Here is a 24,116-nt window from a genome sequence, read left to right as displayed (position 1 = left end):
AGTAAATGGCAGATTTATTGTAGTATTTCCAAATTGTCTTTATAATACACAAATGCATACTTTATAGAATGCACTTTTAACGAAGTAAGTTCTTGATCAAAAGCAGTACGTACTCTATTACCCGCCTGCTATGTTCTACAAGATGTCTGTAGAGTGATCATTTACAACAATAATTGTGCTGGAACACCCCAGCAGTCAGTCTTGGAGTTTAAACCCTTGATCCAGGGCAATAGCCAGAGGAACTATTTCTCTCGCCTTTCCCCCTCCTCTTTATACTTCCTCTCTCAACAGTGGGTATCCAAAACAAGCTAGACTCAGAAATGAGTGTGAGGCTTGAGTGAGACAGACGGTCTCTCATGAGCTGTCCACAATGGGCTTGTGGTATGTGGAGATGTCTGTCTCTTGTGCGCTGCATCTTTTAGATAATAATAAATCACAATTCCATTTGACTGTGGACAGGACACCACAAGTGGAATGCTGAGACGCCACCGCAGTTTTGCGGAAAATTATGACCGGATGGAGCGTGAGTCTTCTGAAGGTGTTTCCTTGGCGCAACTCCATAAGGTCTGTATGTCGTATTTCTTGTAGTCTGTAACAAGTATAAGTGGCAAATTATATAAGCTATTTTAAAGTGAGCGTCACGCTACAATTATTTTACTTACTTTTGTAATAGGAATGGTTGCATTGGTTCTTTGTATTGGGTAATTCTTCATGTTATGTTACATTTTGCAATTATTCAAGTAGAAGATGGGTTTTAAGTGACCTGATTACGAGACATATTTAAAGGTACATGAACAAATGTGTGAAATGTAGCCAGTAGTATAATATCATAATGACTTATGAATGAACATCATTATAATCCATTACCATAGAAATTTCGGTAACCAACATTTATTTACTTATTTATCACAAAATTTATAGCCCTTTAATTTATTTAAATGCATGCTCTGTACTAATAAACATAATTTAAATTTTGCTAAATCTGCTGCTTCTACTCCTGCAAAAGGACATTCACACCAACTGTTGCTGTTTTAAATGGAAAGTAGTTAAACCCTCTTCGAAAAGTCACTGTCGCTAGATCATTACTTACAAATTGTAGTCGGTTACTGATTCCAAATTACATGACACAAATTGTAGTTAGTAATGTAATCCATTACATAACACAATTAAGTTAATATAATCAGACTACTTTTAGTAGGTGTGGGCAAAATGACAAAATCGTATATCCCGATCGGAATCATTTAATTTCACAACAACGATATACAGGTGAAACTCGAAAAATTAGAATATCGTGCAAAAGTGAATTTATTTCAGTAATTCAACTTAAAAGGTGAAACTAATATATTATATAGACTCATTACATGCAAAGTGAGATATTTTAAGCCTTTATTTGTTATAATTTTGATGATTATGGCTTACAGCTTATGAAAACCCCAAATTCAAAATGAGAATATTGTGAAAAGGTTTTCATAGTTGTAAGCCATAATCATCAAAATGATAACAAATAAAGGCTTGAAATATTTATTTGAATGGATTTTAAGAATACTTTTCTTTATTTGCTGCACTACTTTCTGTTTCTGAACATTATTTAAATATTTGAAGTAGCCATTCAGATTTTTGTATTCTCAATGGTGTTCATCGCAGCACCGAATATTAAAATACTTTTAAGACTTTATAGCTATTTTTTTTCAAATTTTAACATTTTAACATTTTAATCTGGGCAATGTCGTTTTAAAATGTTTTATTTTATTTTATTGTTTGGTCACACTTTACATTAAAATTAGTTAACAGTTATTTAATTAGTTAACATAAGCTGACAAAGAAAAATACTTTTAAAGCATTTTATAATAATTTAATAACACATTATTAAAGTCAAAAGTTGTAACTATTATTTAATGAACCTGAGCTATAATGAACTAACAGTTGTATTTTTTTTAATTAACGTTAACAATGATTAATAACTTTTGTAACAAATGTACCTATTGTTAATGTTAGTTAATGCATTAAGTAACATTAACTAACGAGACCTTTTTGTAAAGTTTGTGTACTGCTTTATTGTATTTTTAATGTTCAATTATTTTTGTTGTAAGAAAAAAAGTAATTAAACCTGTTATAGTATGAACAATTTTTTTGCTACATATTTCAATATCGTGAATGACCAATTTTTTTTTGCTACATATTTCAATATCGTGACAATACCGTATTCCCTGATAAAATTTGATATGTCACATGTCAAGTTTGTAGCGACGATATAAAATTTTTATGTTGCGATAATTGCTGAAGCTTTTATCACGGTATAATCACGATATTGAAATAAGTTTTGCAAAAAGTTTTGTTATACTACAACATAATAATTCATAATGAATAATTATTCACAGTATTTTGAAGTGCCCACGATAATAATATTGTGCATATTCATCATCATGATATATCGTATGCTGCACGTCTAGTTCTCTTTCTCTGCATATGGTTCAATGGTTTAATATCACTTGTTTTAAAAATAGCAATGCTTAAAAACACATGCAAATGATAAGCTTTCATGATGGCGCAGCACGACACAGCGTCATGTGAGTGCGTAACCGCGACAGAGACGATAGTCCAAAATCTCTACTGGCTGACAAATTTCTACTGGTTAAACTTGTCTACCGGTATATTGCCCATGATTAGCTACTTTTGTCCTAACTTGTTTACCATAATAATTTGAATAGGATAGTCTTATAGTCAAGTCAAAGTCACCTTCATTTATAAAGCGCTTTTAACAGTACGGATTGTTTCAAAGCAGCTTTACAGTGATAATAGAAATTACCGTAACAGATTGTTTAGGCTTTACAGCAGCTCTAGAATAAAGTTATTGTCCAGCTAAAGTTAGTTTTGATTGATTCACTTCCGTTCTGAAGATCATTAGTAACTCAGGGGAGAATAACACGACACCGTTCTAACAGAAAAACCCATCCACACAAAACAGTGCCTGGTGTCTCGAGAACGCACTCCCTGAAATAGGTTCGAAGGTGCAAATAATTATCTGTTATCTCTGCGCAAACCTCAAAAACGCAAACCTGTGAAAACGCAGACGGCTCGCACATGCGCATCACGTGTTCAGTCCATAGGTATGCGCATTTGAATATACATATATATATATATGAAGGCGTGTAGTCCTTCTTCACAAATCAACCCTCAACAAACTACTTGTCTGGCCTTACAAATTGATTAAAACAGACATTTTTGTTGCGTATGCGTAGTCACGCAAACCGGAATTATATTGACAACGTTTTATTTGTATAGAGGTGAAGGGAAGAAGACCTTCAAAGGGGAGAGACTAGTTGACACTTCAGGACTGCATTGTCATCGTGTCCAGGCAGAATATTAGCGTAGACGTCATCCTTCTTATGATGTACCAAGTACATCAGGATTGATGTCATGAACGTATGAACTAATTGTTCTGCATTTTTCATTCAGAGCAAATTTTTAAGATGAAAAAATTTGGTTTTACAGACACGTGACTTTCAAATGAAAGATTGGTATCAAAGAGCACACCCAGGTTCCTAACCAACAACGAGGACTTGACAGAGCAGCCATCAAGGGTTAACAGTATTCTAGGTTATTACGTGAGGAAGTTTTCTGTCCAATAATTAGAATCTCTTTTTTTCAGAATTAACTAGTATGAAATTACTAGTCATCCATGTTTTTTATATCAGCTATGCATTCCGTTAATTTAGTAAACTACATCCAGATTGGATTCTGAACAATGATACTATAGATAGAGTAGATTAAGTCCATCAACACCCCCACATCTTGCACAGTCCTATAGAACTTCCTTGGTCGATATTTCATTCAGTAACATTAGGCTGTTTTGATTTATATGCTGTTTATTGGTGATGATCGCATTACCTTTCATATGTATCTGCTTACATATAACATCACTCGTTTCTGTTTCTTCTTTGCCTGTTTTAATCTGGAGATAATGTACCGGTTCAGGAGTACTCGCCCTTACCTTGTAACAGTGATAATACAGAAAGCTGTGAAATTTTGTCAATGACAGGGAGTTAAAGCTACACTGTGTAATTTTTACCCCCATCTAGCGGTGAAAAGGTATATGACCATCCAGTGAATATTATTTTCTGTTCCTCTCAATTCCGATTTCGTTTTAACTCCTACGGTGGCCAATGTAGTCCAAGATTAACATGGCTTCCAGTTCGACCTCGTCCATGAGTGTTCCTTCAAGTGATGAGGTTACTTTAGAAAACTATTATAATTTGCAGTAATTTAATTTGTCAGTTAACATATAGGTTATGACATCTATGTAAAATGAATAATAGTTATATGTTTTCGTTATTTTTTACGAAACATCAGCTATCAGGTAACTATGATACAATTTTTTCATGATTCTTTGATGAGTAAAAAATTAAAAAGAAAAGCATTTATTTAAAAACTAAATATTTTGTAACATTACACACGTTTGAATGTCACCTTTGATAACTTTAATGCATCCTTACTGAAAAAAATTCTGAGCCTGGAGAAATGTACCCACACTTTTGATCAATTTTTCCACATCTTTAAGGTATTATCTGTGTGTGCTCGCGTCTCATATGAATATGTGCGCGGAGAGTTTGTGTGTGTGTGTGTGCTCGCGTGTCGCATCTCATATGAATATGTGCGCGGAGAGTTTGTGTGTGTGTGTGTGTGTGTGCTCGCGTCTCATTTGAATATGTGCGCGGAGAGTTTGTGTGTGTGTGTGTGTGTGTGTGTGCTCACGTCTGATTTGTCTTGTTGATTTGCCTGTTGCGTTGCCGTCTTAATTCTCTTTTTCGCTTCCTCGACTCTGATACATATCCTCGAGAATAAGAGTGATCCTCCATCAGCAACAGACTTTCAAAAAGGCTTTCAGGTTTTTATATAGCAGTCTCAAGCAATCCCCCTCTTCATATTCGACACGCACCGTGGCACCCATCGAGTGTTAAAACGCGAAAGGCGAAGCTTGAATTAACGGGTATGTCCCTCTTTGGCTAATGTACTTTCAAGATGGAGGGGCAACATGGCGACCGGCATTCGAACCCCTCACCCGTATGCATTTTCAATGGCATATTATACACTCACGAGAATACTTTATTACTTGAACGAAGTAAATATACATTAATGAGCACATATATTTTTGAAAGAACTAAGTGTTTTTAGCTAAGAATAAACTAAAAAAGATACACAGTGTAGCTTTAATATCCGCAATATAGTGAAAACTATTATTAGCACAACAACAATATCAGCAGATTATATTTTTAAACACATACCAGAAGACACTTCTCTTTAAATTAGGGCTGGGGGAATTTAATCTTTGCGATTAATTTGAGATGTTTAACGCATTAAAAAAAATAACGCAATTGACAAATTCAGCACCTTTTTTGCCTCCATTTAATGACTTCCTGTTGCGGCTGCGAGTGTGCCGTACCAAGTCACCTTGTCGTGTTTTAGGAGGAATGTTTGCATTTAAAAAGTTGCCTGATGGCACGTTTGACAAAACAAAGATGCTGTGTAGACTACAATTAGCAAAGCTAAATTCAAATACAATAGAAGCTGGATGCACCAAATTTTCAAAATCATCGGCCGAAAATGGCATTTTCAGTTTTAGGCCGAAAGAGAAAAAAGACCAGAAATATAAGCCGAAAATATGCCGCCCCGCCCCTCCGTGTTCAGCGATCAAGTTTCACGAGCGGGTCTTTTCCGTTCCGTGTGTGCGCCGCGCTCTCTGCTCCGTGTGTGTGTGTGGCCGCGCTGCACTCTCTGCTCAATGTTCCGCTCAGTGTTTGTGCTGCTCTGCTCTGCTCTGTCGTTCACGACCCAAAAATCATGTACTCATCACGCACTGGAAAAGCAAAGTCCGCTCAAATAACGTGAAATTTCTCAGTTGTAGACTTCTGTTTGCAATAGCCTACTGAGCTGGTATACAATGGTAAAATGACCTGCTCTGATCACATGCTCTGGTAATAATAGTTTGGTAGGACTATACTTTATTTTGATAATTAGTAAATAAAATAAAATAAAAATCTGTTAAATCTGAGTATGTTGCATAGAACTGAATGAAAAATAATATATGGATATATTGATGTTTTATATTATTTGAATATAGGGCTATTTTCTGTTCCTTTTTTTCTGTGTTTAATTTGATTAGGTGATTCTACGTTTAAATATCGGTGATTACAAGCTTGGGGGAAATGCAATTAATTACAGCAAATTGTGCAATTAATTAGTTTTTTTTTTTATCGATTCCCAGCCCTACTTTAAATACAAACAAGACTTTATTGAACTATTCTAATAAACGGAAACTAATATCTAACACTTAAACCCACACATTCATACACGTTGCAGAAAGAAAGAGAGGAAAGAATGAGTGAAAGAATGAGTTTTAAGTGAGTGAATCTGGAGTGACGTCATGGGAAGCCAATCAGCGTTGGTGTGTTGACCGATGAATGAGCGGAGTCTCGTGTTTGAATATTGAGGTTTGAGGCAAGCAAAGACATAGACTGCAGCTTTTTGGCAAAACTTAACTTAGAAAATGATACTCTCAACAGAAAAGAAACCAAGAAACAGAAAGAAAAGGAAAGAAGTGAGGCTAGATCAATTAAATGGCTTGTTTCTTCATGATGATGTTAGCAGCTTAACGCAACCCAATGCGTTGTTTGTGTCCTCAGTTTGTGCAACTCTTGATGTTGTTCTGATCAGTTAGACATCCGGTCTCATTCTACACATTTACACACACACACACACACACACACACACACACACACACACACACACACACACACACACACACACACACACACACACACACACACACACACACACATTTACACACACACACACACACACACACACACACACACACACACACACACACACACACACACACACACACACACACAGATTCGGGTTATCTACAGTTGGCAAATCAGAGGTCTGTAAACGGTGTCTGTATTAAAGGTTTTTTTTTGTGAAAGATTGATCAGTACCCAGTTTATTTGGACCAACTTGCTCCTCAGAATCACAACCTGTAAGTGTGACTAATTATTGATGTAGGCTATATATTTTCTACCGGTGTTCAAAATTCTTAGTTTTGTGTTTTATATTGTGTAGGTCTCCTACCAACTGGCTAAATCATGTTATTACTGTCTTACTGAAATACTTCTGCTAATCAGCTGTGGGCCAACTATTACCTAAAACTGTGTCTGGATGGAGCAAGATTTGTTTTACCAATATTTGTTACTTTAATCATTCACATTAGTGCTCGGCTAATGTATGGACCGTTATTGATTCAGTTCCCACATGTTCACCACAATAAATTTAAAAAATACACATCGGTTTGTTGATGGACATAATGCTGTAACACTTGTTAATGCTTATTGTGAGGAATTACAGTTGCAACATCTCATAATGTACCTCAAACTGAGTAGTGTATCACTGAGAAACGTCCTGCTCAAGTTGTCCTTGCGATGGAGGTTCGAGTTCCAGTGTTTCATCTTCGGGCTTGCGCTCAGATCAATGTGGTAAAATCTACGTCATCGTTCGTCTTTTGTTTACGGTGTACAATTGCTGAGCTGTAGGAAGCCTCGGTTGAGCTGAGGTTCAGTTAAAGGAGAACTCCGGCGCAAAATGAACCTTTGGTCTAATTACACATTGTTACCTAGTCAACCGTTATCTGAGATTTGTTTTCATGATTATCGAATGTAAATAGTTTTATCTCTAAAAACATTCTAAAAAATCTACGAACCGCCGATCCAAATGCGCTGGACCATATGAGATTCTACAGTTCAGCGCATTTGGATCGGCGGTTCGTAGATCGATTGATAGAGACTGTTTTTCAAAGATGGCTTCTGCCTGTATACGCGAAGTTGACTGTATGTATAAAATATATTCTTATTAAACTTTCTGGACACTGTCAAAGTTCTCAATGCTTCGGTTTGCATGTAGGGACCCTCATTATGCTACCGTGTTAGTGTGGGGCTATTTTGAGCCTTGTTAGTGGTATTAACAAGCGATTTTTATTTGTCATTACTCTATGCCCTATATACTAGCGTTATACTAGCGTTATAGGCTAAACTGTTTTTAGAGATACAACTATTTACATTCGATAATCGTGAAAACAAATCTCAGATAACGGTTGACTAGGTAACAATGTGTAATTAGACCAAAGGTTCATTTTGCGCCGGAGTTCTCCTTTAAGCAATGGGCGTTTTTGTCAGAGCCCGTCTACGGAGAGCCTGGCCACTCCCTGTTAAGTCCTATTGTACCGAATTTTGGTTGTAGTTCCACCAGAGTTCCACTGGGGGCGATCGCTCGAGTGCAAAATGAATGGGAGTCTATGGAGCTAGACGGCTAAATTTGTCTCTTTCACCCGATTGCCGTTGAGAAATCTCAGATTTGATTGTAGGTTTTGCAAGTTCAACATGGGTTATAGGTCGAAAGTTGAATGAACGAGTACTTATGTCCTTTCGATTTCTTACAGGTTGAGTTGTTGTTGCCCATAACACGCTAGCATTCTGCTAATGAACGCTGATTGGTCAGTGAAGGACTGATTACGACCAGAGATACCGCTTGATGGCATCGTGGCATGCGAAGCGGGACCAGAATGTCCCAGAATTCTAGCACGTGTATTTACCTGTGTAAGCTGTGTCGTGCGTTTACCTGTGTCAACTGTGTTGTGTGTTTACCTGTGTCAGCTGTGTTGTGTGTTTACCTGTGTCAGCTGTGTTGTGTGTTTACCTGTGTCAGCTGTGTTGTGTGTTTACCTGTCCGCTGTGTTGTGTGTTTACCTGTGTGTGTTGTGTGTTTACCTGTGTCAGCTGTGTTGTGTGTTTACCTGTGTCCGCTGTGTTGTGTGTTGTGTGTTTACCTGTGTCCGCTGTGTTGTGTGAAAGTGCAGAGCGCGAAAGCACCAAAGTGACTGAAGGATTGCCGTAAAGCAGTATCTCTGGTCATACGATGTGTATGACGTGATTTACATTTTAAAAGACTTTTTAAAGCAAATAAGTGACTCTAACACTAAAGTGAAATCTAACACCCAGCAATGTGAAATTTCTTTTCATCTCCTTTCGAATACAACATTCAAATTACTAGACAAAAAATTATATCCTGAGAAAATTTTGAGGGGTATACCTCCATAAACCTCCATTCATTCTATACTTGTCCAGTGAGCGCCCTCATATGGAACCAGAGTGGAACTGCAACCAGTTCAGATGCCGGAAGTTTACTGAGAGTGGCAGCTCTCCCCATATTAGACATTCTCTGGTTTTTGTTTTCGACATGCGCTGTGCACGGTAGACCAATCACAACAGACTGAGCTGTCTGGCCAATCAGTGCAGAGTAGCTCGTGGGAAGGAGGGATTTAGAGAGATTGATTCATCCATGGAGTCGTTTGAGAATCATTGAAAAATGTGGTGATGTGCAATGTTTATTATGAGAAAATCAAACAGTTTTTTGACCTTTGATGTATGTAAACCTGTTGTAGGAGAGCTCCAAAACAAAAATAGGACACTTTAAAATAGCATAATAGGGGCACTTTAACTTGTTTTGAGGATGGGACACTTGCATTGCTCTGGGATCTTACTGCGTGTTCTCTCAGCGCAACTTTTGTCAGGACTCTGGTTTGATCATCAGCCTTTCCGTTGTGTTTGTTTTGTGTCTTAGGCCCTGTCCCAAAGGGCACCCTAAGCACTCGCGGTCTTCCTCTGAGTCCGCACTTTCGTGACGTGACGCTGCTTTGACAGTCGGAAAGCACTGAAGCACTGCATCAGTGCGGGCTCGGCAAGAGTGAAAGAACCGACCGCAGAGGGGGCGCTCACAAGCACCCTTCTGAGAGCTAAAAGGACAAATGGCACACCCTACGGTCTCACGGACACGCGGCAGCCATTGTAAGTCCACAAGACCGAAAGTGCATAAGAAGTGTGCCATTTGGGACAGGGCCTTAGTTGTCAGTTTCTCTCACTCTCCCATTCCCATCACAGCTGCACCTCATTCTAATCAGTGCTAGTGCTCTCCACCCACACACACACACACACACACACGTCTCCCATTTTGCATTGATTTTCTCCACTACTTATGCTTCTCTCTTTTTTTGCTTCTCCGTCAGTGTGTCTTGGTTACTGTCCGTTTCACTACTGTCCTAAAAACCAGTCTTGTTCTAGCTGTGCCTAGCTTGCATGCCTTGTCTGTTTATTTAATCTAGTTTTTTCCCTCTGATTTGCCCGGTCCCTGTACTCAATCTGCCCTTGTTTTTGACTATTGACTTGGCTCTACACCCGGGGCTGTGGATCTTCCTCTGGTTTTGACCCCTGCTTGCCCCTTGGATTTCGCCTCTGTCCTGCCATTTGCTTGGTGGCTCAGCTGCCATTTATATTTGTGTTTTGTTTCTTTTCTTTGCTTTTTGGACAATAAATTGAGTTATCTTCTAATCTGCTCTTGGGTCCCTTTTAATCCCAGCACCCATAACATCTTTAGAGAGCCTCATGTTTGCTGAGGGCGACGAAAGGAAAGGGTGTGCGGAAAACCCTTGTGTCACGGTTTGCTTGTTCATTCTGTGTGTACTGCTCTGATATGATTGCCTATCAGCGTCAGCTGTGCTGATGAGCAATCAGGTCAGTCGCAGGTGTGTCTCGTTTATGAGTCCTATATGTAGTTCTGTGTTTGTCATGCTCAGTGTCAGATCGTTGTTTGCCGGTTCTCTGTTGCTTGTGTGCTCTGTGCAGTTATCCGTCCAGTACACCTCTTTCATGGACTTTAAAATACTAACCTAGTGTATGTGATGGCTCATTTAGAATTCTCCAAATTCATTAAAGTTTAGACAAGGTTAGGAACAAATCCATGTGCGTATGCATGTTTTGTGAATTAGGTGTAAACTTTTTGTGAGAATTCTCCTGTGCGTATAATCATGAATAATCCATGCAATTGAGAATGAGACTCATTTGCTGCGTCCCAATTCGCCTACTTACACTATGCCCTAAAAGTATGTACTCTTTTTGTGAAGAAAAAGTACATACTTTTCAGTGTGTAGCAAAAGAGTAGCCAAGCTTTGGGAAATACTACTTCGTCATCTTTAACGGACAGATCTGTCACGTGCATCCTGTCACCGTAAACTGTCCTGTCAATCATTCTTGTAACTAAATTGTAATTTAATTTCCTACCATTTCGGAGAGAAATGTAGTAGCACTACATCTGCCAGTCGTGGGTCTTTCATGCGGAGACTCTCCTCATTGGTTTGCAATTTGAATGAAATGATGCATTTAAAAGTTAATGGCTAAACTTATCTTTACAAAAGTTCACAATGCTGCTGCAGATGCAATATAATGTAGACAACATTGAATATTTTAGTTAGATACTGATATTTAATCACTCAAACCCCTTTATCAATGAAAACATTGGAGAGGATTGTACTACGACACCTGAGAACCGTGGTGAGCTCAGAACTGGACCCCCTACAGTTCGCTTACCAACCAGGCATAGGGGTGGAGGATGCCATCATCTATCTTTCACATAGAGCACTGTCACATCTGGAGAAAACTGGGAGCACTGTGAGGGTCATGTTTTTTTACTTCTCCAGTGCTTTCAATACAATTCAACCATCGCTGCTCTGGGGGAAGCTATTGGGAGCTGGTGTTGACCAACCCCTGTCTACATGGACCATCAGTTACCTCACTGACAGACCACAGTATGTGAGGCTACAGGACTGTGTGTCTGATGTGGTGATGAGCAGCACAGGAGTACCACAGGGGACAGTGCTCGCTCCTTTCCTCTACACCCTGTACACAGCGGACTTCAGGCATAACACAAGCAGCTGTCACATGCAGAAGTTCTCTGATGATACTGCCATTGTTGGGAGGGTATCAGAGAAGAATGACTAGGAGTACCGGGAGGTCATCGGAGATTTTGTCAACTGGTGTGAGTCAAACCATCTTCACATCAACGCCAGCAAGACAAAGGAGATGGTGGTTGACTTTCGCCGGAGGCCGCCGGGTACTGCACCGGTGAACATCCAGGGTGTTGACATTGAGATGGTGGAGACATACAAGTACCTGGGGGTTCACCTAAATAAGAAACTTGACTGGTCCACAAACACAGAAGTCCTGTACAAGAAGGGCCAAAGCCGTCTCCACCTGCTGAGGAGGCTGAGTTCCTTCGGTGTGTGCAGGTCTCTATTAAAAACTTTTTATGACTCTGTGGTGGCGTCTGCAATCTTTTATGCCATAGCCTGCTGGGGAGCTGGGAGCACAGAAAGGGACAGGAAAAGACTCAACAAACTGGTGATGAAGGCTAGCTCTGTCCTGGTCTGCCCTCTGGACACCATAGAGGAGGTGGGGGAGAGGAGGATGTTAACCAGGCTGGCATCTATTATGGGCAACACCTCTCACCCCCTACATGAGATTGTGAGCTCCCTGAGCAGCTCCTTCAGTTGCAGACTGCTGCACCCTCAGTGCAAGACGGAGCGCTTTCGCAGGTCCTTCATCCCAGTAGCAGTTAGACTCTTTAATGCAACATCATAATGCAGCACTGCTAACTGCTGCTGAATTTTGAGTAGTACTGGACAATATTTTGCACTATGTATATTTATCTACTTATTACTTTGTGTCAACTTCAACTGTGCAATATGTTACCTTTATTCATTTGCATCATAGTTATTTGTATATTTGTGTTTATAGACTGTCTGTTTACATAAGGTTGGTAATTGTGTGAATATTGAAGTTTTATTTTATTAATATTTTTGTAATTAGTTTTAGTCTATTCTATTTTCCATTCTCTATATTTTTGTATTTTACTTTTATATTTTATATTTTACTTGAGCTGCTGTAACAAAGGAATTTCCCCAGTGTGGGATTAATAAAGTCTATCCTATCCTATCCTATCTAAACCAGGGGTCACCAAACTCGGTCATGGAGGGCCGCAGTCCTGCAGAGTTTAGAGAGTTTCTAAACTCTGCAAGACAGCGGCCCTCCAGGACCGAGTTTGGTGACCCCTGATCTAAACCTTTCTACAACCTCAATGTCTGTAGTTTTTTTTAAAAACACTTTTCACTCGTGTTTGTAGTTCTAACCAAATCCTCGTCCAACACGCGATGGGTTGTGGGCAATATTAGCCGTTAAAGTGCGCATTGATTTGCACTTCGGATTCTGACCGGAAATAGTAGACCATCCGGGTATCTTTGGAACACTCAGTTCAACATACTACGATTTGGGATGTACTAATTCTATTTTTAAATACTATTTATGACAGATAGTATGCGAATTGGGACGCACCAATTGTCTTTAGTTCGGAGTGTGACCATATTCTCATTGCCCCACATAAATCAGCGTTGTCTTATCAGTCACACGGTCTCTAACTTTCCCACTCTTGCAGTATAATTTAGACATGATTACTATAATGCGAATACAATACATCTTACACAGACTTGATACATCATCATTCGTGAAATGAAATATCATTTAAAATCATACCTCGCACGATACATTTCCAGTAAACAATAGTTAATAGTTCAATAGTTAATAACAATTGCATGAATTATGTGTGTACTGGATATGAACCAAGATATTGGTTGCATACATGATATAGAATAATGCAGTTGAATGATGTTTGATTTTAAGTTCTTCTAGCTATTTTTGTTTTTGTTAGGAATGATCTGATGGATTTTGATATTTAAAGGCAGACTCTGTAGGTTTTAGAGAGGATTTCAGTCCTATGTTCAATGAAGTGGTCAAAAAGAGATGTATGTTTCAGCTCTATATCTTGGGAATCCCACAAAGATAACTTTGCAAAGTTCTTTTTCGTTCTTTGCCTATGGGTAAAAAGAAATTTGAAATACCTTAGCAGCACTGTTAACGAACATCCCGACATCCACACGTTTAGACGACTATGCAAATATGTGCAGCATGCTTCAACAAAATAAACATACAACAGTGGCTCCATGCTACTGTCGCTTTTGGCTTGCCTTGTTAGGGACAAGGTGGGGTAAGTGTTCTTTGAAAAACACTGTTTGGAAGTTAGTCGGACTGACATCCGAACAACAGCAACAAATGTGTGTGGCCAATCAGCATTAGGGGGCGTGTGACGGTAGATGAGAGAGTACCCCCCGGCCTGCGAGGGGCGATGGGGGTATGTGGCGAGCAGGACGAGGTCAAGGGACGTGAGAGAACGGCGCGAGACCGGTGGCGTGATTAATGATGAACGATGATGAATGATTATCTCTCACGGAGGAGCGGAAGCATAAAGGAGGAGCAACGACTGTGAGGATCGAGAGAGGCCAGGCCTGGATTTAATTTGATGTGTTTCTGTTTTGTGTGGCCAGCAGTCGTCCGCGAGGGGCTGCTGTCTAATTCTTTCATTTTTGTATTTGTTTATTTTATTATTAAAGACGGTTGATTGTTCGCCGGTTCCCGCCTCCTTCTTCCCACAACATCTAGCCTCGTTACAGAAGGGTTATTATTAGAAAAGAGCTTTAGGACCTGTCTTAGAAAAGCTTTCCAGCGCTGCAGAGAGCTAAGCGGGAAGGTCTGAAAACAGACACAGATGTTGCTTTAAGTTGCTCCACACGTGAGTAACACTGGGTTTGAGTGTCATTATTTGTCTGGAACTGCTGTGCTGTTGGCAACTTACAACAAACTTTTGTTTGTAATTATTACTGTACGTTAATTTTTTGTACGTCATTCATTCATTATTTTTTGTAAAGCATTATTTTGTTTTGACCAGCTAGTCAGAGTCGCACTGACGTCTGCTAGAGAATACGTTGTTTAGTATCATTGTTAGTGCACTCGCCTCGCTTACAGGGGGATCAGTGTTTGAGACCGGCTCGGAGCAGGGCGGTTAATATGGTCATACTTCCTGGTTCTGGTAAGAACTCGAGCTGCTGCGTTTTGGACCAGCTGTAGTTTGTTTATTAAGCGTGCAGGGCAACCACCCAGTAGAGCATTACAATAATCTAGCCTTGAGGTCATAAACGCATGAACTAATTGTTCTGCATTATTCATTGAGAGCATATGACGTAATTTAGATACATTTTTACGATGGAAGAAAGCGGTTTTACAGATACTAGACACATGACTTTCAAATGAAAGATTGGTATCAAAGAGCACACACAGGTTCCTAACCGACGACGAAGATTTAACAGAGCAGCCATCAAGTGTTAGACAGTATTCTAGATTATTACGTGTGGAAGTTTTTTGTCCAATAATTAGAATCTCTGTTTTTTCTGAATTTAGTAGTAGGAAATTACTAGTCATCCAATTTTTTATATCCGCTATGCATTCCGTTAATTTTGTGAATTGGTAGGTTTCGTTAGGTTTTGCAGAAATATACAGCTGAGTATCGTCGGCATAACAATGAAAGCTAATTCCATGTTTCCTAATGATATCTCCTAATGGTAGCATGTACAGAGTGAACAGCAGCGGTCCTAGTACTGAGCCTTGTGGTACGCCATACTGAACTTGTGATTGATAAGACATCTCTTCATTTACTAACATTTACTTGTTGAACTGAATGAACAACACACTTTTTTTCAGCTGAACAATTAAATTGTCTTTTTAGAGATGTTACAGCAGAATTAAATTCTGTTTACATGATTATCACTTTAATGTTAGTCACTGCTTTGAAACAATCTGTACTGTATAATACGCTATATAAATAAAGGTACATTACAAAACAAAACCCGATGTGCTCACAACAAAAACATAGGGTACGTTCAGACTGTCAGTTCAAATCCTTTTTTTTATGCATATCTGATCAGATTTAGCAAGTGTGAAGTATTAGCAAGTTAAAGTGGTTTGAAATCCTATTCAAATCTTTCAAATCTTGATCAGATTTCACATGGTTTATGTGACTTTCTCATGCCACGTAAAACATGAACTTCAGACGTTGTTTATAGGAAACATGCTGAAAGTAATTGCAAAAACAAGGTTGTGTTGTTGCAAAGTGCCGGACGAGCAGAAAATAACAATATAACGGAGACGTTTCGAAACCTCGGAGATGACGGCGTGGAATAAAGCCACGCATACCACCCTCCTACGTTTAAGCCGCTGCCTCATAAGATGCAGTAGTCCAGCGCAGCGGCTACACATTATCATGTTGTAAATAAGACAGAGAAAATAAAAATAAAATGAGATCTCTTTAACATCTTAAACGTTTCTCCTAGACAAATATGAGGTTACTTTAACATCAAATGGAGACTTTTTCTTAAAGGGAAAGTTCACCCAAAAATGAAAATTCTGTCATCATTTACTCACCCTTAAGTTGTTTCAAACCTGTATGAGTTTCTTTCTTCTTTATAACACAAAAGAAGATATTTTGAAGAATGTTGGTGACAAGACAGTTGATGGTCCCCATTGACTTCCATAGTAGGAAAAAAAGATACTATGGAAGTCAATGGGGTCCATCAACTGTCTGGTCACCAACACTCTTCAAAATATCTTATTTTGTGTTCAACAGAAGAAAGAAACTCATACAGGTTTGAAACAACTTAAGGGTGAGTAAATGATGACAGAATTTTCATTTTTGGGTGAACTATCCCTTTAAGCTTCTCAAACTTGTCTTCTGAGACAAAACACTCTCACAATGCGGTCTCCTTTAAAGTTTTAGAAGAGATCTCTTCAACATCACAGACTGTGCTCACATTTGTGCTTTTTTCAGATTTAAACAGGGCTACCATAATATGTGAGCAACATGTATGTACATGTTTGTATTTTTGAGAGAATAATGTTTATGCATGGTTATTGAAAAAACTAAAACATGAAGTTTCTGAAATAAGCCCACAAAACACATACTAAATATGTGTCCACAAGACTTTTGACTAATGGATGTTGTCGCCTAGAGTTTTTTCTTCTGAAAATAATCCTGCCTAATTATTCACATAAAAACAATACATTGATTTAAATTTTGTACGACACGTCTTGTTTGGAAAGGCAATATGTGTGGGGGCGTGATTGATCATGAATAATGATGTGGTTCACACCTGAGAAGACAATGAGCAGCATAATGAGCCTTTCATTCAGGTGTGTCACTGGGTACCACAAGAAAGAATGTGAGGACTTATTTTGTATGCATGCAAATTGTATAATATCCAAGGTAAACATTTCTAGTAACTATGCAGTTAATTCTCATACTGTATTTTCATAAAGTTTTGGAATATATCCTCTCCCCAAATGTGTCACTAATAAAAAACAATAATAAATAATTTAATGAGATGTTGCTTACAACTACCTTGTAAATATATAATTTTTGCTATTTTATTAAAAAGTTGTCACATGTAAATCAACAACAATTACAATTTTAACAATATTTCAAGTGTAATCTTTCTTTATAAAAAGTATACATTTTACCATACGTATTTCATACGTATTTTAATTATTAATTAGTTTGAATATTGGAACAAACACTATAATAATCTTAGTTGATAATTCAATATACCTACTTTATTTTTGACAAAACATCATATATTTAACATACAGTAGGTAGTCAACCAGAATGCCTATTACCGCCACGCCAGTCGGCGCGGCAAAAATAAACCAGTCGCATTTCAAAGACATTTGCGAAATGACCACCAGGTGGTCCTATATTTCATTTTGTAGACGGCTGTGGGTAACAGAAGCCTATTCCCCGGGGTAGCAGCGCGATAACAAAAAAATAAAAATTATTAATAACAAAAATAACAAACAAAAATAATTTGGGTGCAATGAAGCTGATTATTTTTACTATTCTATCGAGGAATGAGACGAATGAAGAGTGTTTCTCGCTCGTGTGAGCGAACACTTTGCTGGACAAACTAAGTTTTGGACATTTCTCAGTGAGTTAAAAGTGTTTGTTTTTTTTATAATAAAAAAAATAATTACCATGCAAGTTTTTACTATTTTATTTTTGACAAATATTAAACTAGAGACAAAATTATGAAGATGGAGCTGAGATTGGAACTCAGAAACGGTTGAAGCTCCGCGAGTCGCATTGTTGTTGCGTTGACCACAGAGCTATCGTCAGAACGCTGTTTAGATACTGAGCTTAACGTCTTATGGTCATGCAAAACCTCATTGATGTAGTGTATCCTAATATTTTTCTATTACAATGTTTTATGTTGAAATGTTTTCATTATTTATAAAAGAAAATTATGCTAATCATAACAACCTACGGTAAACCTATTTAATTCTTAATAAAGAATGCTAAAACACAAATGCTGCCGACTAACATCGGTTAGCAAGTCCTGATCAATGTTTTAATTTTACGATAATTTAGTTTAATTATTTCACTGTTATGTTTCAGTTAATACATCTACTGACAAATTAAAATAACATGAAATATAAGACACATAACCTATTGACATGCATAACCCTTCTAAATTATAGAAAAATTGGACACACAATGTTAATAAAAGCTGTTTTGGACTAACATGGAAGTTTTAAGTTCTGAAACTTTGAGTAATTTTAATTTGAGAGATTTAAAAAGTGATAGGGAGGGAGCAGCCCTAAGTTAAAACGTAAATTGTTTACGTATGAACAACTTTAAGACGTACAAATCCTTATGAATATTAAATCTGTGGCATTAATATCTTGATTCTATTGTATTCAGTTTTCAGTTGCATTTATTAAACACAGTTTCCTTATCTACTTAATATGAAATAATACGATTCCGCTGTTCTGTGTGACTTTTGCTGCAAACTCATTTGAAGGATTACATGTTAAACAAACATTAAAATGAATAGCATTTAATCGTTTACCATTATTTATCATGTAATATTTATTTTGTTTACCGCAAACACAAAAGGCATTTTCTTAGTATAGTCCTATGCTGTGATTGACAATAAAACCATAAACCATACCAGTAACACTTTATAATAACTGCACGCTATTAATCATTAGTTAAGCATTAGTAAACAGTTCATTCACAATTTATAAAGCATTAATAGACATTAACAAGCAGTTTATAAATACAGCCATAAATGCTTTATTCTTGATTTATAAGTATATCTATAATGTGTTTAATAATTGTATTTTCATATTTTAAATAATGATCAATTTATCATTTCTAAATGAAGTATAGCATTATTTACAATCAGTTATTTAGGAGTTGTCATTGATTCATAAGATCACTTAGAAAGAGCAAGTAAATGTAGAAAATTCAGGTAGTTATAAAGCATTTAGTAGTTGTTAGTGAACTATTTTTGTGAGCTCATCTAAAGTGAGGACTATTTATGCCTTGTAAAGCATTTACAAAGGAGACTTAAAGGCTCAGTTATCTTCTAAACAGAAAAAGGAAACAAACACAACACAGTGATACAGAACATAGAAATATTTAACTGACCCTTTAAATATCCTTTGTAAATGCTTTATAACTACCTGAATTAAAAACCCTGAATTACAGTAGAAATACATGTTAATGAAGCATTTACTAACACACCAAGTAACTATTACTATTTGACTGAATAATAAGATGTATGAATGTACATTTAAATAGTTAATTAATCACTTTCTAAGTGATTTTATGAACCACTGACAACTCCTAAATAACTGGTTTGTAAATAATGCAATACTTCATTTATAAATTGATCATTAATAAAGTATGAAAATACAATCATGAAACACATTATAGATATGCTTTTAAATCAAGAATAAAGCATTTATAGCTGTATTTATAAACTGCTTATTAATATATATTAATGCTTTATAAATTATAAAAGAACTGTTTACAGTTATTATAAAATGTTACCATCTTTATGATATTAAAGATTCATAAATTTTAAGATTTTTAGCTGTAGATACTAGGGATGCACAGATAGGATTATTTTTTACTGCTGATGGCGATTTTAACAAACAATTATTGGACAATTACGATATTTGTCACTTGCCCTTTTATTTGAAGTTTTGTCATTAGAATAGATATTGTTTTAATCATGTTTTAAATTAACAAAGTTCAAACATATATATTTTTTTGCTGCATCATAAAATAACTTCTAATGAACATGATTGGATCCATTTAACATTCAGCAGGGCGACATAAATACATAAATCCACCAGAACAAAGATAAATATGAAATAAACGGTGCATATTAGGTTTAACAGTAGTTCCCTTTCAAGGAAACTCACGTTGCATCGAGATTAAAAGAGGACTCTATCATGGCTATTTTTAACTTATTCGTTGTACTTCTAGCCTAAAACACCACCTTTTCTGCCAGTTGTTGTCTCATGTTATGTTTGCTCAATATAATGACTTGCTTATCATCAAAAGTTTGCATCAAAAGCAAAGGAGCTGGTAGTGCCACTAGATGAGGCGACTGTACAACTTGAGCTCATTGACATTCAGTCATCAGATGACCTGCGACAGTCATTACAGGTTCTGAGATGTTTTGGACACATGAAGTCAGCCAGGAGAAATTCCCAAATTCAAGGCAGCCTAAATGTTTGCCAATTATTGAGATGGCTGTTGTAATTTAAATAGGGCTACTGAGATAATTTACTTTGACACACACAAAAAAAACATAAAACAATGTTCTGTTCCATATTATGGATTTATTTGTTATGTGCACTTAATGGCGCTTTTCCACTGCATGGTACGGCTCGATTCGGCTTGGTACGGTTCAACACGGCGCGGAGCAGTTCGGCTCGCTTCGCTTTTCCACTGCGTGGTACGACTCAACTCGGTACGGCACGGTTCGGTTCGGTTCGCTTTAGCTCGGTTGCTTTTCCACTGCAGTTAGTACCGCTTCAAAGTGGGTGGGACTGATCGTTATTGTAGGTCCGGTGGTAGCCGTGTGCGGCTAAGAGCTGTGCTACTTCCGCTCCTCGGCAACCAACGAGAGGAACATCTGCACCTCGTCCACTGACCACGATTCAGCCATTTCTTGTTTGATTTTTTTAAAAACTTTTTTTTGTCAAATAAAAACTCAAAAAAACAGGTGCTACCGCGTTTGCTGTTGTCTGGCTATTTAAATATAGCGGGTTTAGTGTCTCGTGTAGCAAATACAATGACGCTGAAGTGACGATTCTGTCTGACCAATCAGTGATCTGCAGTGTTTTCACGTCACATTTAGTATCGGTACGGTATGCTTGGAACCTCAACAGAGGTGGTACCATTTAAAGCGAGCCGAAGCGAGCCGTACCGTACCGTACCATGCAGTGGAAATGCGCCATAAGTGAGCCGTACCGAACCGAGCCGTACCGTACCATGCAGTGGAAAAGCGCCATAAGTCTCAATTAATTTAGTTAAATTCTAAATGAGTGCGATATTGCACTCTGATTTACCAATTTGAATGTAGAAAAAGCCTACAATGCATTGTTGTTTTTATACAGTTTCAAAATACAACGTTTGAATATGTTTGCAGAAAAAGCCTATTGTACAATGGCCTGCCTGCTGCTGAGTGGTTTGCATCTGTTAGCTCCGTACTGCTTTCTTTTTTGAATCTTTATTTACTATCATTCTGTGTTGTTTATATTGCTAATTATATCTTACTCCTCACCATACATTAATCTGACATCGCTAGCTTCTATCTAAATCGTTACAACTAGCACAAAATGCTAGTAATTCCGCTAGCCTGCACAACACGCTAGTAACTCGCTAGCCTGTTAACGCGCCATCCGTGCCTGTCGTCTTTATTTATTTATTTTTCTCGCAAGCGCAAGATATTGTTACTTGCAATAACTGCAGGGAGACAGTCAGGCTGACGGAAAAGATTTCAGAACTAGAGACACGCATCCAAACTTTAATTGAGGATATAAGAGTGAAAGGGCTTTAGATGCTTGGATGCGACTAGCTGAGTCAACTCTGTATATTGTTCGGTTCCGGCTAAAGTAGAGCCCGTGCAGCAGGGCAATTGGGTGACTTTGAGACGGTGTAGTTGCGGGACAAAACACTGCTCTTCCGTTCCGATTACAACATTAAAACGGTTCTCGCTACTCAGTGAAACACCCACTGAGAATCCTGAATGTGCCCTAGTTATTGGTGATTCTATTACACAGAATGTGAAAATATGATTTTTTTTTTTGTTGAAAAACATCAAAGCAAATTTAAAAGTGCTGGCTAATGCTAAACGTATATTCTCTAAGATTATTATTCACATTGGCACTAATGATGTTCGACTTCGCCAGTCGGAGATCACTAAAATTAGCTTTAAAAAGGTGTGTGAACTCGCAAGTATGATGTCAGGCACTGTCATTTGCTCTGGCCCCCTTCCTGTTCGCAGGAGTGATGAGATAGTTAGCAGATTGTCATCACTCAGTGGATGGTTGTCTAAGTGGTGTCCGCAAAATAATATAGAATTCATAGACAATTGGAAAAGTTTTTGGGGCAAACCTGACCTGTTGAAAAGTATTCATCCCTCCTGGGATGATGCTGCTCTTCTCTCTAGTAATATGGCATATAGTCTTAGCTCAAACATGAATTGGGGCTCAGGACAGGAAGCAGACAGACTGGCTAAACCAACCACTTTGCTAGCTGTCTCACGTCACTGAGGTCAGATAAATCCCATCACATAGAGCCTCTTTCACCTAGATATCATCATATAGAGACTGTGTCTGTTCCCAGAACTAGGAAATACAAAAAACTCCCAAACCCATTTAAAGTCCCTGTAAAGTCAAAATTAAGTATGTGTTCTGAGTTTGTCATATCACAGAAAAATGTGTTATTAGCCACCCAGCCAAATTTGAATGATAAAAAAGCCGGCAAGTACATAAAATAAGCTATTAAAATCTTGAAAAAATGAGCAGTGGTCTCTGCTCTCAAACGCTGGGGGCGTGTCCGCCGGCTGCGCTGAAACCTGTCTGACTGACATCCAACTTCTCGAGTGACTTTATGCATGAAAGACTCGGTCTCTTTTGTGGTCGGAAGGGACTGCTTTGTGAACAGATAGTTTAAAATACTTGGCTAAGAAATCATATTGATCATATAAATAAACAAAAAAATCACGTTAGAGTGTTGCAGTATTTATTAGCCTACTTACTGTGGACTACCTACTATAATTATAACATAAGCATACAAGGCAGCCTACCCTCATTGGTGGGCACGCACTGCCGAGGATGGCACCAGGTGTCGGCGCGACGCGAGGATGACGGCCGAGACGGGAGATAGTCGGTTCGGCCACATTCACCAGTAACAGCGGATTATCAGAGCATCCCAGTTGTCTCCGACGAAAGTTTATAAAACTATCCCGTGTAAAATGATCACTACAGAGGCGGGTTTTGGTGGTGATCCTCAGCTCTCCATCAAGGTGGCTCTTCACAAAATTAATCCACCTCTTCTTGATGTGATCGTTTTTAGGAAATGTTGGACACCGATCTGTTTCGTACATGATCGCATCAAGGTAGTACGCATTTCCGTGACGAAGGCATAGCTAACTAGCAAACTGTAGGCTGTAGTAATAATAGTACTAACAGTAACTTAACTCGCGATTGAGCGCCAAACTGATGCGTATGTGCTCTGTTTATATTGTTAGAGAGCAGCCAGGCTCAGGGGCTCCAGTGCGTCATCAAGTAGGGGCGTGTCCAGGAGCTCAGGGGCTCCAGTGCGTCATCGAGCCCCCGTTTTAGCCCCGCCCAAAAAATCCGGAAAATAGCAATGGTGAAAAACTGTTTAACGGTCTAACCATAGATATTATATAGAGACTAGATGCCCTATTGGCCGCTGGGCACCGAGAAATACGGCCGCCATCTTAAACCGGTCGTACTCCTAGTTTCGTTGCTTAGCAGCAATTAGATTCCAGAGCACTGTGGAGCATTTTCCTGTTCTAATCGGCGGACCAGCGCAAATAGGGCCCGGGATTACTTTTCACAAGTACATTTTAACATTACCGTACTTTTGGTTGTATTTTGTGAATAGAATATTACCAGATAATTGAGGAGGAGCAAGGATCTTTGATATTACTGTACTGAAATCGTAGCCAGCTAACGTTAGCTAGGCTATGTTTACTGCATCACTCGGCATGGAGAGGTGGGGTAAAGTAATAATTACAAGAGCTTCTCGGTTATCAGATACAAGCATTCAACGGCCCTGTAGTATAAACATATAAATATAGGTTATTTGTGTTTGCGCATGTGATATCAGGAAGCAATGTAACGTTAATAACGTTAACGTTAAGTTACCTGTGTAATACACACATGACGGCGTCGGCGATGCGCAAA

The 24,116-nt window shown here is 38.2% G+C and overlaps 1 protein-coding gene across 1 annotated transcript in view; it reads left to right on the top strand.

The window, feature by feature from the left end:
* The first annotated feature begins 318 nt into the window (after positions 1-318).
* The window catches only part of gjc2 (gap junction protein gamma 2), a 35,056-nt gene continuing 11,258 nt past the window's right edge, over positions 319-24,116 (top strand). The window contains exon 1 of the mRNA XM_079611916.1: positions 319-564. The gene's annotated coding sequence lies outside the window, so the exon portion shown is untranslated. The remainder of the gene's footprint in view (positions 565-24,116) is intronic.

Source organism: Phoxinus phoxinus (genome assembly GCF_949152265.1).
Source record: "Phoxinus phoxinus genome assembly, chromosome: 5".
In the NCBI taxonomy this organism is placed as follows: Eukaryota; Metazoa; Chordata; class Actinopteri; order Cypriniformes; family Leuciscidae; genus Phoxinus; species Phoxinus phoxinus.
The sequence above is the reverse complement of the archived record's forward strand: the minus strand, read 5'-3'. Positions and strand labels throughout refer to the sequence as shown.